Source organism: Bacillus rossius, chromosome 1, assembly GCF_032445375.1.
Source record: "Bacillus rossius redtenbacheri isolate Brsri chromosome 1, Brsri_v3, whole genome shotgun sequence".
Lineage (NCBI taxonomy): Eukaryota > Metazoa > Arthropoda > Insecta > Phasmatodea > Bacillidae > Bacillus > Bacillus rossius.
The window spans coordinates 25,353,499-25,370,739 of record NC_086330.1 but is presented as its reverse complement, the minus strand read 5'-3'; positions in this window follow the sequence as shown (position 1 = coordinate 25,370,739).

Sequence of the window (17,241 nt, the reverse complement as noted above, 5' to 3'; positions counted from 1 at the left end):
CCTAGCCCCATTCAGATGTATAACCCCATACAGATTCCTAACCCCATATGGATTGTCCTGAAAACTTGTGATTGTGAATTTGTAATACATATGAAAATACCTACAAGTATTTTCATATTTGATTTTTTTAACGAAAGACGTGTGGCACATGCAATAGTTAATTGATGCATGACTATTTCACCGACAATTTTATTGCACAGGAACTGTTGTGAGATTTTTCTCGACGACAGCTACTGCCTACACTCTTTATTAACTATTGCATATGCCCCACGTTTCTCGTTTTAAAACTTATTTTTTATCATAGGTATTAAAAATTGACAATCAATCTGTATGGGGTTAGGTATTTGAATGGGGTTATAAATCTCTATGGGTCTAGGATAAATTATTTTATCATATTTGGCCCATTTTGAAAACATGGTTTATTATAATAAATTATTTAAATGTTTTACAAAGCCAAAGATAACAATTTTAGTATCAACTTTTTAATAAATTTTAACATGGTAGGCATTATTTTAATCAAATTCCTTGTCAAAAATCAGGTCCAAAGCCAGGGTTTAGTATTTTTTCAAGTCTTTTTTTCGTTTTTATCATAGCCATGTCATTATAAGTACGCACACATAATGTGTGTGTGCATATAGTTTAACCTTTTTCTTTGCAAATCAAATGACTCGACAGTCGAAGTAGCTGCTCCGGCAGCGATTTCTAGCGGCGGGTGCAGAAACTACGAGTGATTCGCGTCCGCAAATGTATATGAAAACACAATTTTCGTATATTTATCACACTCGGCGTTATTTTAAAGAATACTACGTTAATTCTTTTGTGACCTTATTCTGTAATATAAGTTTACTTGCAACACGATAATACAAGAATTTGCTCGCTACCGAGGTACAATGTTACACCTCACTCACTGGAAAGTAGGTACTGAAAGAATCGCTCACATTTTTTTTCAATTAGCAACCTAATTTTGCTACCAATATAGCATTTGGTTATGTAATTTAACAACGAAGCCACAAGCGTTATATGCATAATTTAATTTCTTGGGGGGGAGGGGGGTGTTTATAAATAACCCCTTTTACATGAAGCTAATACCCACAACATATAATAAATACATTACTACATGCACAAACAACAAATTCCCTTCATATATATAAATATATAGAGATTAATTTATGTCTCGATCTCAGTGAGAAAGATAGTCCAACCCCATATTTCATGTTTATTATATTTATTTAGTCAAAAAATTAACTATGGTATATTATTTTACAAATTATATAACTTCAACTCAAGTATTCTAATAACCCACAAATTAAACTTTTTACTCTCCGCCTTAAGGTGTGCAGATCTCCGGGTGTTAATGTGCAATTTACAAACCGTTCCAAGATTTATTGTAAAGTGTCTAATTATGAAAAGCATTTAAGAGCCATTGCACGTGTACATACAAGTGTTCTTTCCGTATTTTCATCTAAGTATAAGGGGGTGCCTCCCATTTCAGGTGAAGATTTTAAATGTACAGTAATTTCAGATAAACTTTTAAACATTTTCAATTGTTTAACTTTCACGAAATGAAAAATATATACAGCGCATACTTATTGCATAATTAGCTGCCAAAGTTACATTTTTAAGGTTTTTGGGTTGTACAAATCAGGAGAATTAAATTTATTGCAGAACTGAAATTTTTTTAGGTTTAACTGCAATGCCACTGGCTACTTCAAGAAATAGTTTGAATTTCTGTCAGAAAATATTAATTAATTTACCTGCCATTTCAAAATTCTCAAATTTGTTACGATGTTGACAGCCAAGAAACATGAAATGTGTTTTTGTAATAGAAATGCAAACCATATCATGAAGTAGCCAGTGGCATTGCAGTTAAACCTAAAAAGTTTCAGTTCTGCAATAAACTAAATTCTCCTTAGTTGTACAACCCAAAAACGTTAAAAATGTAACTTTGCCAGCTAATTTTGCAAAAAGTATGCTCTGTATATATATTTCATTTCGTGAAAGTTAAACAATTGAAAAAATCTAATAGTTGATTAGTAATTAATATAAATATAAAATCATTACCTGAAATGGGAGGCACCCCCATAACGTAATATTTTTTGGGCAGTGGAAAGGCTAAAACAGTTGTTTTCACGGACGTTTTTAGGTATGAGGAATTCTACGCACAGAAGTTTAATTGGTATAGGGACGTGCAGGGAGAATTCGTCATTAATTTTCCATCATAAAATTATATGGTGACCGCTTTAATACCATAGAGGTGCGTTACCTACTCTAAGACTGCACGCCAGTTGTGTGCCTGGCGCATAGAGGCGAAGAGATGAGTGATGCGCGAGGCAGTGTCGCCCTTAGCGCCCCCACGCTTTAAGAGCTCGCAGGTCCAACCACTATTAATCTTTTAGATGAGCTACAAGTTAAAAACATCATTCTAGCCAAGGAATTGCCTCTAAAGTTTTTTTTATGAACATTGTGCATATAAATTCTAGAAATAACATACAATTGCTACATTTAGATATTTCTTATAAAAGGTATTTAAGAACATAAGCTGAAAATTCTTAATAGAGTATGAAACATTGCAGAGAAAATTAGGAGAAAAATCACAAATGTAAGCAGCCATACATTATAGTGGCATTGCCACTAAAAACTAAGTAGAATTTCGTCTTTAATACATACAGTGGATTTCATTTTCAATTAAACGTTCCACGAAGCAGTTATTATCATGTTAATACAATACCAAAAAGCTCTCGGAGAAAGGACGGGGCTTAAAGAGCCGCGGTTAAGGCAAAGAAGAAATGAGTTTTCGGCAAGAATTTTGTAATTAACATTGAATAGCTGCTTGCATGAAGAGCATATATAAATTAAGTGCCCAGCTATATTCACGACCAGACTTCAAGTCGAATGCAAAGTTTGTGACATTAACTCCCCCCCCCCCCCCCCCCCCGGCTCCACCTCCTACAGCGCCCATTTTCTTTTCAGAGCTGCCGAGTTTCAAAGTTGTGACTTTGTGAGACTTGGGAGAGGGCGGGGGAGGACAGAGGGACAGAGTTTATGATCTCAATTAACGGCCGCTGTCGTGGCTTCTCGTAACAGCAATAAAGAAAAAGAAATTGAACACGAGAACCACGCTAGCAGCGATTGAATGAAAATGAAAAGACGAAAAAAAATAATTGTCTGCCTTTAACCTGACGAGATGAGAACAATAAAAGCTGTTTGCCAAGTATATCTAATAAATTAAGTTTAAAAATTATATTGTTAATTTACGTGCATTTTCTTTTTCTTTTGGCTGCATTAATCTTGTGGCATTCATTTTAACTGTTTTTTTCTGCATAAATATGTAATATTCTCCTAGTTTTGATTCGTGCTAAGGGATTTCAACTGTAAAACATTTACTCCAAATGCCGTTTATTATTGAATTCCCTTAGCGTTATTCATGGTTCTACGAAATAATAAACAGTAAAATATTTTTTTTTCCTTTAATGATAAGTCGTAACATGTTCAATAAATTACGCAGTAATATTTTATTAATTTTAATTAACTCAATTAAACTTTAGAAGATGATTTTAATGCAGTTTTCAATTAAAATAAAAAAATTCTTGGTATTTATAGATGTCTATTATACCTACAGTTTAATGGAGATTTAACAAAGAAATTTCGTCTAATGTATATTTGATGAATAAGGTTAAGCCTATAGTGTAAACTGTAGTACATTACTGGATACCGAACGAATAGTCCCATTAGTAGTACCTTGCAAAAGGTGTGGGTAGAATTTTTATTTTTTTTTATTTTTATATATTTATGTCAACATTAAAAAAGCAAGTTATCAAACATGGCTGACCACGTAAAAAGTTATGCAGCCGAAAAATCACAAAATTGTACGATTTTTTTTTTTAAGTTTCTCAAAAAAATATTGCATATTCCGATTTTTCTATAAGTAATGTTTAAAGGAAAATTAGATTTTCTACTATTTCATTCCGACAACATTTCTGTGGTACGAATAGTCAGTGTGCTACAGTTTCTTGAACGCTGACATTTTCTGTCAGCTTAATGAAATTACACAAATGAGTCCATTTTTTTTTTTTACTATTTAACTGTATTTGGCACTTTAATATGTTTTTGGTGGAACCTTTTTTTTTCCCTGATATGCAAGTCTCAATCATATGTATACATACATGTATGATACACATAAATCTATGAAACATCAATGCAGCATGTGGACATGCGAAGTATGTGTCGTTTAATACAGAAACGACTCAATTAAACTGACGAGATGTAATGTCATTAACCAGTCTAATGGTTGGAGGAGCAGATATTAACTGTCATTTGGCTCAAGAGTTTGACATGGAAACGGTTGCGAAAATGGTCACTCGTGGTGATTTTAAGAATGAGATCTTTAAGTAAAAAAAAAAAAGTTCTAGCCTTAACACATTTTGTTCAGCAGTATTAAAGCAGGATCCCTCGAAGTAACTGTTTTTGATCCACTAACATTTTCCCAAATGTTGTGTCTTTTTAAGCAGTCCGATTAAGACTTGAAAATGTTTTTCTCATACGAACTTACAACACCCTACCCAATGTTTTTTTTTTAAGAAGGCATAAAAAAAGATCCTAAATATTCGTTGTGCACGGCTTTCACGCCGATTCACTGATTTTGTAGATGGAAGATACTTCCTACATAAAGTTGTTTTGCCTCGCAATGCTTCCTATTTTTATTTTTGTTTTTATTTTTAATTTCTTAAGCGACATTATGGATCCCAGGTAGAGGATGTATTTGATTGATATTGTTTATGTTCTGGCACCAAAATATTTGAGCGACTAAGGCGCATAAGGTTGCACCGTTCCTCTGAAGTCATCTTTGAGGCGAATATGATCCACCAGAAAAATTACCAAATTGACTGTTTTGTAAATTACAAGTTTGAACAGTGAAATCAATATCCGCAGCAACATCCGCTATGCGCGAAAAAGCGTTCGAAGTCCAGACTGTCCAATGACAGCAGGCCTAGAGGACATCGTTAATAACAGCGACAGGCTATATTTTTAATGCAGTATCGATAAGTCGGGACATTAAATCAAGATATACTTTTATAAATTATTCATTTTAAAAAAAATTACTATGGTAGAAATCTTTATCCGTCCATGCAAAGTGGGGTGCCACAGTTAGTTTATGATGTAGTGATTTGTTGTAAAATGTACAGAATGTAACTTTATTTAAATTATTATTTTGAGAAATACGCCATTGCTATTTTTAACTATATGTCACAGAGAAAACCGGAAGGACAGACACAAAATGATGAATACACATAACACAAGCTAGAATCAGCCGATGTCAAATATCTAGTGTAAAGACATCACAGAGGCCGTCTGCCCGGGCACATATACAGTACGTATAGAGTTTCAGGAAAAACAACGCGATTTCAAAACCACTCAATATATCCGAGTGGGGTCTGCTTACGAAAAGCACTTAATAATTCGCTGAGGGCCGAAAAGTAATTTTGCTTTCGGATTAAGATTTAACCTGTATTTTTAGAAGGATTAAAATGGCTAACACGTGTGTTTTCAGAGTACTTTTTAAGCTAAAACAATCGGTACAGATTCTTGAAAGCACTTAAGACCCTTGCATTACACCTTTATCTTCATTTCTCTGCCATATAACGTTACGGTCACCGCTCAAATTTCACAGTTATCCTGTGACGACGAGAAGACTGCGCGCCTGTTCAGAGCCTTGCGCTTAGGGGCGACACCGCGCTAGAAGCACCAGCGAGCGTTGGGCTTATCATCCCGCCTCGCTAACACACATACACCCCGACCAGAAAGCCCCCTTAACAATATCACAGCCCCGAAGAACACAGTGAACTGACAACGACGAGACAGTTGCAACAAAAAAAAAAGGTAATATGCATTGATAAACAACTTTAGATTACACAGCGACATACAGAGAAACCCAATGATGATAATAAACAACTAATCTGAAAAGAATAAAAAAATACAGCGACGCACATGCGAAACTCAGCGATGGAATTAACAAAGTATTCTTAATACCAAACAACGACGACAGCACAGAAGAACACAGTAGGTTTTCAAAAACAAAACAGTTGCGACGTTTTGGGAAACTGAGATTTGTTTCTGTCATCACGCACAAACATCAATGGAGTATGTCCAAAATAACCATTTAAATCAATCTTCTCCGCAGCCAGACTCATTCAAAGATTGTAATACAAACTAAACTTGCAGTGTAACAGGAAACTGTTCGGCGACTATAGTTTCCAAAGAATTGTTCGTAATGAAAGTATATACATACAACTAGCTGCAATACCCGGCGTTGCCCGGGCTGAACACAGGGTGTAGTTAGCAATTGTCTTCTTAATTTTAATGTCAAGTGTGAAAATTAATTTATATCACTTTCAGATCCCGACAGACGTTGTTATGCCAGTTTATAGTTATTTACCTGGTCTGTATGTAATTTAGACTTTATAAAGCAATATAGAAAAAAAACTGAAAAATAAGAGATTACTAATATTGAAAAGATTCCATTATCTAGCTAATGCTCGGCCTGCATTGCAATGCCTCATTCAGTTTTGTTTTGTAATATGTTTGTAGTAGTTCCACATATACAAATCATCTATCCATCTCTCTATATATATTTATCTCTATCTACATCTATATATCTATGTATCTCTCTATCTCTATTTATCGCTTTATATCTACATATATACTTCCCACTATCTCTATATCTTCTATATATGTCTCTATATAGCTCTATACATATATAGGTATATCTCTTTATCTAACCCATTTAATTCTCTATACCTTGCTCTATCTCAACTTATCTCTCCGTCTCTATCTCACTATATATATATATATATATATATATATATATATATATATCACTCTATCTCTGTCTCTCTTTTATATTTAAATAAATTGTGTCATGCGTGCGCACTTATACAACAAAAACAGACGAAGTGCAGCTATATAAAATGAAATAAACACATTTTTTGACACAATTCGTGCTCCAACTATTGAAAAATAATTATACCGTCTCATTAACCTTCATGGGCATGCACATAACAAATCACCAAAATTTCATCGCAATCGGATGAATGTTATAGGAACGCATACGGCACAAACAAACGAAAATTAAAGACATGACAAACGCATCAAACGATGGTGCGTTTAAAATTCAAGGCAACTCTATCTATTGACGAAGTTAAGAACAAAACTGTTATTAGCGCCTTTATTTTGCTAGCCGCTGCGAGCTCCACTAAGCGGACTGGTCTCACCAAGGAGAAAAATATTGTTTTGCCAGACCTTACTATGTGTATGATCGTGTGTCAGACAGAGAAATGACACTCACTCACCTTTGTATGTCTATGACCTATGATTTTTTATGTTATAAAATTTAATTATCACTTTTTCACTCCCTTAGGGATGGAATTTCATATTAATATGGGGTCTATGTATTAATCCAGGTTAAAGGCTAGCTGTAGGCCAATTTTCATTCAAATACATTCAGTAGTTTTTACGTGAAAGAGTAACAAACATCCATCCATCCATACTTACAAACATCCGCGTTTATAATATTAGTGGGATGAGGGCCGATGAACCTGTTAGGCGAGACAGGCGACCGCCGAGGGCGGCAACCTATTAGGGTAGGCAAAAAAGGGAGGGAAAAATACAAATGTTAGTTAAAAAAAACAGTTAAATGCAAAATTTGCCTCTAAAAAATTGATTCCTGTAACCATTTATAATTTTTATTTTATGAAACTCATTAGTTTTTTATTTTTATTTTATTTTACGGAGCATTGAAGATGGTTTCATAACAAAACGAAAGCTACCTCTGTTTGATTTTTTTTTTTTTTTTTTTTTTTTGCTGAAGACATCTTTTTATACTCACATCTGTTAAAACATCATCCACAACGCCGCCTTCAAAATCATTTGGAGAATAAAAAAAATTATCCGTCTTGCTTCGTCCGTGTTTTTTATTATTATTATTATTATTATTATTATTATTTCAAAGATATTATTTATTTGAAGCAAGATATATTTTTTTTTAATTCTCAAATGTGGCCACCTTTGTTATGGGCAGGGACGGGAAATGTGAGTTTCGCCCAGGGTGGCAGACCTGGTTGCGCCGGCCCTGTACACAACTGTTCACCTCGAGGGCGGGCACGGGTGACAATGCAGCTGGTGGCTGGAAGCAGGAGATTCCTACGGGCTACGTCGAAGGCCTCCACGCGCGCGCGGCACTCGTCCGGCCAATAGGCGATAGGAAGGGCGGGATTTCGGAACTCTTCGCGGAGGCATTTATCACATCCCTGGCGCAGCCTCCGCTACTTCCAGGCCGCCAGGAGGGGGAGCGGGGAGGAAGAGGCGAAACGAACGAGGGAGATGTATTAGCGCGAGAAAGCAATTCAGGAAATGCCTCGCCTATAGGTACACTTTTCTCGCTGCGGCTGAAAGTAACGGGGGAAAAAAAAAAAAATACGATTCAAGCCTTATAAAAAAAATAAGCAGCCGTTAGACGTGGGGATGTGCTACACGGTGGAAAAATGTAGTATTCTACTATTTCAGAATTGAATTTTTGTATTGAATCCCATTTAATCCCTTGGCTTTTTATTTTCCTTCAGATTTCATATTAACCACCTAAAAAAGTGCCAACTGCAGCCAAGATTTAGTAATGATTGAGCTGAAGAGCCGTAGTATAGTGGCATAAAAGCCAGAAATTTCTTCTCACTGTTAACTCAAATTTTGAACCATGGTTCAATATATTTATACAAAAAAATACTTTCATAAATCTATTTTTTTTTGTCCTTTACATAATTTAAAATTCATCCCTTTTATGTACTCTGTGTTTTGCATTTTAAAACAAATCGCTTAATAGGGTCTAATGTTATTCTTATGGGACTACGGATTTATGGTGGATCGCTGTGGTGGCTTGCCAATCGTGACGAATATGATATATTCGGGTGTGTTTGCCTCTCTATGCCTATGATCGGGACTTCGGCGGCCATCCACCATCTTGTAATCCGCTATTTTGAAAATACGTAATTATTTAGCTAGAAATTCGGGAAAAATTCCAAAATTCATCAAAAAAACTTATTAATTTACTGATTGATTGAATTGAATCAGCTCTTTGGTTCGATACTTGCTCGATGAAAAAAAAAAGTTAATTTTCGGCAAAAAAATATAAAATATCGTGGAAAATCCTAAAAGAAGCGTTGTTCCTCATTACCAGCCTCCAATTGATTCGATCAATTCCTATCCTTGCTAAGATCCTTGGTAAAAGCAACAAAAAAATGTTTATTCTAGGTAAAAAAAAAAACACTTATTTAATCAAACATTGTGAAAAATCCAAAATGCAGCTTAAATTCATCATCCACCAGCCGCCAGTATGCTGTCGATGCCATCTTGTCCGCCATCTTGGAAATTCGTAATTATTAATCTAGTAATTGTAAAATAACCTAAAATTCAACAAGAAAATTGCTTATTACAAAATACATTACTTATATTTTCTTTCACTTGTTAATTTCGTAATGGTACTAGAGTTCCACTTGAGACGAAATAAATGTTGATTTTTGTTCTTATTAACAGATTTTTCCTCGTAATTGACTCTTTATGTTCTTCGAGTGCTCTTTCGTGCTCTCTTATGTAATCGGAAACAGATTTACTTCTGGTACCACTCGCGTCACTACGGCACTGCTCAATATTTTATGTCCGGTGTAACAGAAAGAGTAATAAAATAAACAAAATAACGAAAATTATGTTCTGGACGTGGGAAGAAGCGTGTTCATTGCAGGGGGTCGAAAACTATACAGCAATTAATCTGTAAACTGAAGTTTGCTAGCTGTAATAATTATACTGGAATACGCACTATCTTAACGTCATATTCTCCTAACACTATGTAAATGTGCTCGGTAGTTCATCGGTAGATCGTGCGCTTTTTAACTTCAAAGGACGTGGTTCAAATATTACCACATCAAATTTATTTTTACCATTATAAAATAATAATAATAATGTTGACTCCGCTCAATAATGCTAAGGTTAATTTTTAGTAATTATTTACTGGCTGATTTCAGTCGTTTAATCAAACTCAAATATGTAAACATATACTTAGGGTTATATGTGTTTTTAAATGTTTCAGGATAATATTTTAGTAATGTCATAGAAGTATATCTTCTAACGTGTGCGGAAACTTTATAGTATTAACTTTTTTAGTGAATTAAACAGTATTTAAAAAAAATACTAAAAAAATCAGGTCCAAAGCCGAGGTTTGGGATTTTGTTTAAGTATTTTTTTCGCTTTTATCGGAGCAGTTACTAATAGTTTAAAAAGTTCATTTTGTTCTGTGCTGTCATGCGGGTGATGGTGGAAAATAACGTTCACGATTAAGGCAGCGAGTTCTAGCGGCGGGCGCAGAAAGAGTGTGGTTCGCGTTTGGAAATGTTTGTATGTACATATGTACTTGAAAAGAAAATATTTTATTAATTAGTATAGGTCTATGTACCACGCCCGGCCTAGTTTCATATTTTAAGTTTATTTAAACATGAACAACATGATAACACATAAATTTGTAAGTACTGAAAGACTCGCTCACATTTTTTTTTTTTTTTACCTTTTGATAAATGTTTTTACCTTTTGATAACCTCGCGGCTCTTCAAGCTGATTTTGGAATTGTGCTACACAGCTAATGTTCATCATTTTATCTCCACATTGTGAATCCACTTTACATTAGTGCAACCATTGCACGCTCGCATCTTATCTCTATGTCAGGCTGTGAACCAAAGAGAGCGTAAACGATGTTTTTGCAACGGCTTTATATCGCGCGTGCTCTCAGGGCCTATAACCCGCTTCACGCACTATCAGCCGCCAAGAACGTTAGGCGCAGACATCATTTTTTTTTTTTTTTTTTTAAACTTATCCAAGGGCCAGACAATATGAATTAAAATTAAATCTCTTGGGACAAATTTTTAATGTCATGTTATACAGTAAAATGGACAGTAAATTTAGTACATGGTATGTAGTGAGTATAAAATAAATGAATATTTAAAAAATTAAAAAGGAAGCTTTCAATATAAGAAAGAGTCTCTGCTGACATGTGCAAACAAAGATGGCTAGGGCACGATAGAAGGCCCTAAGAATATTTCTTCGTTGAAACATTGTTCATGCGGGCCGTGCGAAACTATGTCGCAGGCAGGATATGGCAACTGGCCATCACTGGTCTTAACTAAACACTAAGTGGACACACGGGTTTGAGCTCTCCCCTTTCCCTTTTCCCCTCGCTGGGGGAACCCCCTAAAAAAAAAAAAGACTCCCGAGTCCGGACGCAATTTTCGGCGCGGTCGTAACAGCCGAGGGCGCGTTTCCGCCTCGCCCCAGTTCAGGAGACACGGCTACCAACTGCGGCACGGGTGGAGGGAGGGGGTGGTGGTGCTGGGATGATAATCACGGGCCCCACTCGACTTGTCCTCGTACCGCGTAATTAGTCGCAGTTCGGGAGCGCTATATAGCGAGCGCAAAAGGACCCAGAAACATTTTCCCCGGCACGCTGAGAGCTTCAGGGGGGGGGGGGGGGGGAGGGGCGCCCTGGTTGCTACGGGCAGAGCAAGCACGGCGGAACGACAAAGTTGGTATCTCTGTCTTTCTGCCCGTCCACTAATTCCATCTTCCCACCCTCCCACCCCTCGTTCTTCTCTGACTCCTGTTTTTAATTAAATTTCAACCATGTTATGAACAATTGAACAATATTCTTTCCGATCTTCCCTGCCTCCCTTGCCCGGCTACCGTGTACCGTTTAAAACTCCGCCGGGGCCTAACGCGGTAATGAAAACCGGTCCCCCCCCCCCTTTTCACTATTTCCCGCTGTCCCGGGAACAGCCTCTTCGTCTCTCTCTCTCTCTCTCTCTCTCTCTCTCTTGCTTCCCCTCCCCCTCCGCGCTTTCGCATTTGTTTAAAGTTGAGCCGTGTTTTCTTCAGCGGGTACGGAAAATGAATTTCTTCGGTGGCCTGTCACTGATAATTTACGGTGCATCTCCGAAACAATTTAATTGAGAACCTGAGGGAAATTGTTTCTCCGTTATGCGCAAATTTCCTTGTTTCCTAGCAGCGAGGAGCTTAGAGTTCTCAGCAGCTTTTCTAACGGCGTCGTGGATCCACTCCTAGCTTTGGATGGTCAACTTGTTACCAAGTTTTATCTCAGTCACACAGGTGACCGTGGAGCGCCACACACACACTCAGTGTAAGAGTGCAAGGTATTTGTGTGGAGTTTATCAGTGTAAACTAGGAGTATTATTACATAAGCCCCCTCCTTCTCCTCAATTAACCTACCCGCATGAAATCAGAGTGTTCCGTAATCCCATTGCTGAATAAGTGAATAAATTTCTACCCGGATTGAATCAAAATCGGAACTTTCCTTCCGATTTATGGCAGTGTGGTTTAGATGACGTATGACACAATGAAGTCGGATGCCGAACATAAGTCACGTGTTGTCGTTCTCTATCAAGCGAGAGTAACGAGGGAATGAAGAAGGGAAGAATGCTTTGTCGACTGGATACGTGAAGATATTTGTGGGAACCCTCTAGCCAGTCACCAATGACCCAATAATTGATCAATGTTCTGAAACCTCAAATATCAACAGATATAAACGAATCATTTTAATCCTACTGATCTGTTGATACTTCAAAATTTAAAGAAACATTTCCAAATAGCATAAACAACAAACATTTCTTTTTATTTCACACTTATGTGGCTCAAAAGGTTTCTCCGCTATATCTTCAGTGGATAAGTAAATAAATAACAACTTAAGACAATACAAAATTGCTACAAAACTGGTGTTAATAAACAGAATGTAAGAATGTATTTCTCAGACCTTGAATACAGACAAAGCTGTCAGTTACTTCAGCGCAGCAAGCTATATGCTGTATTAGTAGTGTTTGTTGTCTAACAGCAACGCTTGAAAGTGCCGTTATAGTATGTAGGCTACAGTGCGAAAAGCGTTACCTAAATGTAAAAGACCTTTTTCGCAGCCTGTACAAAGCAGATTGACCATCATTTATAGAAGCATCAGGAATTCATTAAAGGACCACGAATTTCTCACAAATACGGTGGCAAACCCTTTGGAATTTGTTGGCGGGGGTAATTTTACTACCGTGCGTAGGCATGTGTGTTTTCTTGCAATTATGAAAAGCAGAACACGAGCTAGTTTCCGTGTGTTAACAGTTTTTTTTTTTTTTTCATTTATTGCTTTTCCTAACTCATTTCCTAATCAGAACGTGTCGTATACGTACGCAAAGGTAATAAAGAAAGATGTTGTATGTGAAAGTATGTATGTATTTTAAGAAGCCAAAAAATTTCTTGGTTGAGACCATATATGTTAATAGATTATTTATTGAACTCACATCAAAAAGTATGTTTAACCTGATGCTCTTTTTTTTTAGCTTTAGTTTTGATACTGTTTAAGTAGACTAAAATAAACAGCGTAATTTCAGTGGTTGGCGCGATGTGGGATTGGCCATCCAGAAACAATATACTTCGCATTAAAGTGGTTTCTGCCTCGCGTAAGCCCTTCCTGCATCTTACGTCGAGAACGGCGGCGCCGCTCGGGGTGTTTCTCTCGCGTATTGATTACTCCTTGTTCTACTCCCGTCGGTAATCAACGCCGTTTTTTTTTTTTGTTCGCGTCGGCCTCGACGAAGCACAAAGATGGCAGGAGCGGTCGGTGCTTGGTGAGAGGTGCGGGGCAGGACTGCTCGGAATAACTTGGACGAGGCCGTGGGGAGACTTCAGACGAGGTCTTAAAGAGCATCAAGCTAACGACAACAAAAAAAAATAGTACTTTTTTTTTGACGGAAAGGATGCGTTTATAAATCACACCTTGTGAAGAAAATGTCCTAGCGCGATGGAAACAGAGAGATTTTAGCTAACCGCCTGCAGTGGCGGATACAGGAATTTTTTTTTTTTTTTTCGGTATTATGGATTTTGACTGTATTTTTAAAAGAAACTTTCATTACTATTGACACTAACACGCTAACATATGGACCTACAGTTATAGCCGTAGGCGACGCGGCTTTTCACACAGCAAAATACTGTATTCACTGGTATTTTACATTTTTTTTTTTCATAACTTGGGGGGAGGTAATTGTTTCCCCCTATCTGCCTTCCTGCGTCCCCTACTGAACCGCACGTATATATAGCTACTGTAAAGGTGTGGAGTCACACATGATGACGATTATTTCATTTTCTCGTCATTTCTATTAGTTAGGGGCTATATCTGTAAATTTAACACTATCCTCTCTTGCATGCGTTGTCCTGTCACAAATATTTTTAAGAGATATTTACAATGTGAGATATAATTTCTGCAAAAGTTACACAAGTAATAAAAATTACAACTACTTTCATGACTTTTTACACCCATTATACAACACTTAGTAAATAAGCCTATCTATTGAAATAACAATAGTTATAGAACAAAAAATGCAAGAGATGTATGGTGTTAAATTTACAGAAATGGCCCATAACTAATAGTAATGGTGAGAAAAATAAAGAAATCAACATGGTATATGAAACCCCATCTTAAGAGACATCAAAAGGCCAGTCGAAGCAATGAAGTAGATACAATATTCCTGGAATCCTGAAATGATGTAGGTTTCTCCTATATGCCAATTGTATGTGAATGATGTCAGTTAATGTGCTTGTTATGTGCTTACATTAAAGGCACCATCCTTAAAAATTATTTTTTTAATCATGACCTTTGACCTTGACTTTGAAAAACGTATCAAAAGGTTCTAAAATAACTTTTGGTTCTAAAGTGATATGTCAAAATTAAGTAATTTGACATACTTTGTCATTCTGGCTGTATGTCTGAACATATATGATATACTTACAGGTACAGTGTTTGGTCATGCAGTAGCATGCCTCGCTGTTTGCATTCTTTATTTATTATCAATTATATGGTCAACACCTATACACCAACGACCAGGGACTCAATCCTTAATTGGTACTCTTTATAATATCTTTATTATTTACTATATCTTATTTTGTATTCACACCCATGGCTAACCTGGGACTCAAGCCCAGAACCTGGTGTGCATCTGACCACGCTACGGAGGTCTGAAAACACTTGCATTCGAAAGGACATTGGTTCAAAAATGGCCCAGTACACTGTGGGTAAGGGGGTTGATGGTTTCACCCCAAAGCACATTTCTACCCCCGCTCTAGGCGAGTGTACATTGCACCAGCATGGTGCTGGCTAGTCTTAACTGTCTGTCTACTCCTAAGCAAATGAAAAATTAACTATTTTCAGAAAAATTAAGAAAAATATTTTCTCATGCTCTCCCAATCCACTGCAAGATATTACATGTTGGACCATAGTACTTTTAATGTCTAATTTTTTTCAGTAATACCATTTAGGATTTATTTCAATAAACAAATATCCATATAATTACTTAATTTAAAAAACATACATCAGAGTTAAGGACACACGTAAAAGATCTCATTGCTATCACTGTGCTACCCAGAAAATGCTAGCTTTCTCCTTCCTTACCATGGGTTTTACCCAGTTCATTCTCTTTTCTCTATTGACCCTGAATTGGTTTATTTCTGTATGTGTGTATTTCCATCTCTAAATGATCATGACACGTAAATTCAAATACAAAAAAAATAGAAAGCACCTTCGCCAGATTGCCTTGTTTGCCACAAGTATATCCAAAATGTTCTGCAAGCATAGGTTATGTGAATAACTGCCCGGGATGGCTCCAGGTGCCACCCGGACTTAAGGGACAACACAACAGGGTTTGAGCTTATTATTGTGCCACGGGCCATCTTAGCTGGAAAATACTGTTCTTTCATGTAAGTATTATTAATTTAATAACTTGTGTAAATCAGTATTGTTTAACAGTTTTACGCATTTTTTTTATTATTTGAAATCATACCCACATTTTTACTATTCTCAATTATTATCTTTTGTCCAATAAAAAGATAATAATAATTTCCTCTCTATCTATAGCTAATAAGCAAGAGGTTTTACTTCTGTCTCACTTGGACTCCATGCACACATTTTTTTTTAATATCTGATGGTTAAATTTTTTGTTGAAATTTATTTTACAAAAAAAAACATGTTAACGAAATATTAGACATACTATTTAGAATTGTAATTAAGCATAAATATGATAGATTACTAAAGATGCCCACTTACTAAAGTTAGAACTATGGGATTCATTACATGCATTTTATCAATAAGTGAGTGGGTTACCATAACACAACTCCCATTGTTTCCTGCAGAACTTATTTTCAAAATGGCATGATAAAAACATTGAATCTAAACATGTTGAGTAAAATAGTCTCTGTTCAAATATAAACAAGCATTGCTTGACTATCAACTTCAAAAGTAACTGTCTAGAAATTATAATTTCAATAACAGCAATATGTTAGTAAAATTTTGTCAGCATAGCACAATAATTTAATGTTAGATTTAAAAGATTTCAACACACTAATAACTGGTAAACATTTATTGAAAATACTCAATACAAATATAGACTTTATTTTATTTGTTTTCATTCTTACAAAAAAAATCAAGCAAATTTAATTTATCTTTGACACAATTTGTTAGTTTCAAAACACAATAGCAAATTTTCTTTTTTAATTAATGAGACAAAAACTTTAAAGCCTTCTTCAAGCAGTTTCCTAGTGTCTATAGTATTATTAATTTAATTCTAGGTTTTGTTAGTTTTATCTTTGAAAACTTCTTAAATACATTATAATCCAGAGAAAAATTATAGTTAATTTACTTAATCATTAGCCACAATTACTGCTATCATCTCTGCTGGCCTAACTAATACTTCTCCCTATTTAAAGTCGCACATTATTAAGCTGTTTTCATTTTCCAGTCACTGATATCGCTCAATGTGTAACAACCCAGATTACAGCCTTCCTCATGCAATCCAGTAATAATCTTTTGTCATAAATTTTTTTGTCAAATTTCAGGTTAGGTTTTCATATGATGTTTTTTTTTTTTTCGAAGTTAGGCGTAAAGTGTTTCACAGGGTTTATTGTTTTTATTTTTAAAATTCATAAATTTATATTTCAAGTATTTTTTTTGCTGGCGTCTTTGTGTGGGAAGGCGTGCTGACGTGATTCTCCTTCGTTTTTCCACGGCCGAGGCTTTGTTTCACACGCTAGGCGTGTGAGTCACGGTCACGGGAGTGCGAGAAAGATACAAAATCGCTGCGTCGTGGGAACAAAAGTAAGCATTTCGTGGGA